The sequence below is a fragment of the Entamoeba invadens genome, assembly GCF_000330505.1.
Source record: "Entamoeba invadens IP1 unplaced genomic scaffold scaff_1105074726613, whole genome shotgun sequence".
In the NCBI taxonomy this organism is placed as follows: domain Eukaryota; phylum Evosea; order Mastigamoebida; family Endamoebidae; genus Entamoeba; species Entamoeba invadens.
The window spans coordinates 1,768-4,887 of NW_004191869.1; positions in this window are offsets into that span (position 1 = coordinate 1,768).

Sequence of the window (3,120 nt, forward strand, 5' to 3'; positions counted from 1 at the left end):
ATAAATGTTGAACTTTTATTCGATCTAAAATTATTCGAGTTTATATTTTGGTGTGTTTTTATATAATTATAACGATAAAACATATTGTTTTTGATGATAAATTATGTTTATACAATAAAAGTTAATAATTTGAATATTCCCAGCATAAAATAACGCGTAGCTGAAAAGAAATCAAAATTCAAATAATAATGTCCAAAGAGTGGACTATTTATTTAAATATACGATGTTTTAATTTATTCTTTTTTGTTATTATGTTTTGATGTATTGTTTCGTGTTATAAGTTATAAATTGTTAAAATCTATAAAATAAGAACCAATATCTAGTTTGAGTTGTTTGGAATGTTCCGTTTTACGAATTTACCCTTGTTTTAATTGATAGCCATATTATATAACATTTTTACAAAGTAAATTATTTTTTATGTTTTATAAGCCACAATAACATTATTTTTTGCCCAATAACAATTCGCAGTAATATTTCACACCACAGTGATTTTTCACGGTACTCTATTACAATAATTATTAAAATTGAACCAAATAAACACCAATATGAAAACAATTAAATTGAGCCAAGCATAAACAGCCTTCTCATGCTTAATCCTTGTTCATCTTCAACTTTCTCCTTCTCAAGTCTGTCGTTAATGCATGAGTACATTAATGTTCCATTTGAAAAGACGATGTTTTCATACAAGTCCTTTCTGATATCGACATCGCACCTTGTGATTGAGTTGTAAATTGTCTCGTGGATACCTGATGCTTCCATAACAAAGAATGATGGAGGGAAGAGTGCTTTTGGTCATCTGAATCTCTCGTTTCCAATGGTGATAACTTCACTGTTTGAAAATTTGTTTTATTTTTCGAGTTCTGATTATAATGCAGATTTTTGCATTTTTTCGTCAAATCAAATGCAAGGCGGCAAAGTTATTTATAGTAATAAGCAATTATTTATTTTTTGGATTTTTATTCCAAATATAACAAGAAATTTATGTGTTATTTCACATGATTATTTAATGTTTATTTACGATATTTATTGGATATTCAAATGTTTTTTCGGGATATAAGGATAAAAAAATGATAATTATTGATTATAATTTGGTTTTGCACATTGTTGTTTAAAATAGTGCAATTTTAAACTATAAATTTATCCATAACAAATCTTGAAATATCCAACTCAATAATTGTGTTAATTCAAATTTATATCAAGTATTTTCTTTGTTTTATCACAAACTTTTTTGTTTTGTAGCAAGTGACTTTGTTTAATGTAAGATTTAATTAGTACTTTTAATTAATTTAAACCATTTTATTGTTTAGCAATCTTCAAATGAAAACGCACCAAAAATGTTCTTTGCATTTAATTTGTTAAAATAGTATTCATTATTTAAAAATAACTATAATTGTCTTGCATTATTAAAACAATTGAACAAAACGGGGTAACCTTACTGTATTTATTTTTTTAATTTTTAACAAAAAAATCTATTTATAAACACAAAACACAATTCGTTACAAAATCAATCAAATAAACGATATATAGTAAATTATTTAATATTTTTAACTATAATTGTTAATAAAATTATAAATAACATTTGTTTTCCTATTTCTTATTGATCCATTGTCGTGGAATAACAGATAGTCGTTAATTTAAAATATTTTTTAAATTTATCCCTTTTAATACAAAAATTTTTTTCATGTTTTTATTTTTGATGTGTTAAAAATTACATTAATTTACCATTATTGTCATTTAAAAAAATAATTTATTCTTTTATTATATTATTATTATTTTAGACTCTTTATTATTAATGGTAAAATAATATTAGAAATATAGTTTGTTATCAATTCTAACATCCAAATAATTATAATTGTTATTTATATAACAACTACATCAATTATATCACATGTAATCATTTTATTGATCATTCACTAAACCAGTGTGTTTCCGTTTAAATAAATTAAATGCTTATTTGTTTTGTTTTAAATTTGAACGATATGTTTTCAGTCAAAACGCGCTTTATTACAAACACTATGTATCTTCCACAATGATAACATTATAAATAAGGGTCATTATACCATTTTGTTATAATTATACATCAAATACAATATAGTTTTAATTACACAACATTGTTATATTAATGTGATCACTTATCACTTCGATGAAATCACGTTGTTGTATAGATATGATTGTTGATGTGTTATTGTGTCAAAATTATGTCTGTTGATTGTTACTATTATATATAACAAATATAATTATAAAACTATTATAAATAACATGATTAATTATTAATAATTTATTAATTTATTTTATTAAAAATAGTTTAAAGTGTTGTCATTGGTTTTAGTGGTGTTGTCTTTACACTTGTGTTTTTCTTTGTTTTTTATCTTTATACATTTACTATATGTTTTTTGTTTGATGCCCAAAAATGCATAATTCGAAAATGAATAAACAGTGGCTGCAAAAGAAACATTATTTTTACCAAATACAAATCTTTATATTCTAAATAGATTGCATAAAACACGTTTTGCCTTTTGTTTTTGTTTGAAAATGATAAATAATTAAAATTACAAACAATGAATTCATATCTTGCTTCCTCGACAGTGGCACGACGTGAATTTCAACGAGTGATCACAAAACTTCGTGGTGATCAAATTTTAATTAAATACGACTACTTTTATTGCTAAAGTTGATTTTATAAATTTTTCTCGATTTTGTGATTTTTGATACTTTTGAAAAAGTATTTTAGTTATTTTTTGTTTATTTTACACTTATTTTCTTTAAGATTTTTTTTTCAAAGTCGGAACAAACAAAAGTGTCTTTTCGTCTTATCTTATTTCTTTTACAAAAAATAGCAAAACCCAATTTTTTAAATTTTTGTTTTTTTCAAAGTTTACAAAAAATCTATTTAATTTCCCTTGTTATTGTTTTTGAGATCAATTGCATATTGAAATTCCAATACACCTCAAAGTCTGTTATTTATTTTCTTTTCTTTGTTATTTTATAATGTAATTGATTTTGAATAATCCGGACCAGTATGTTTTATGATGCAATTTGGTCTTTGTTATATTTTATAATTAATTTTATTATTGTAATAAATTGTGGTCATCTCAATAAATATTTGATCTGACTTTTCCA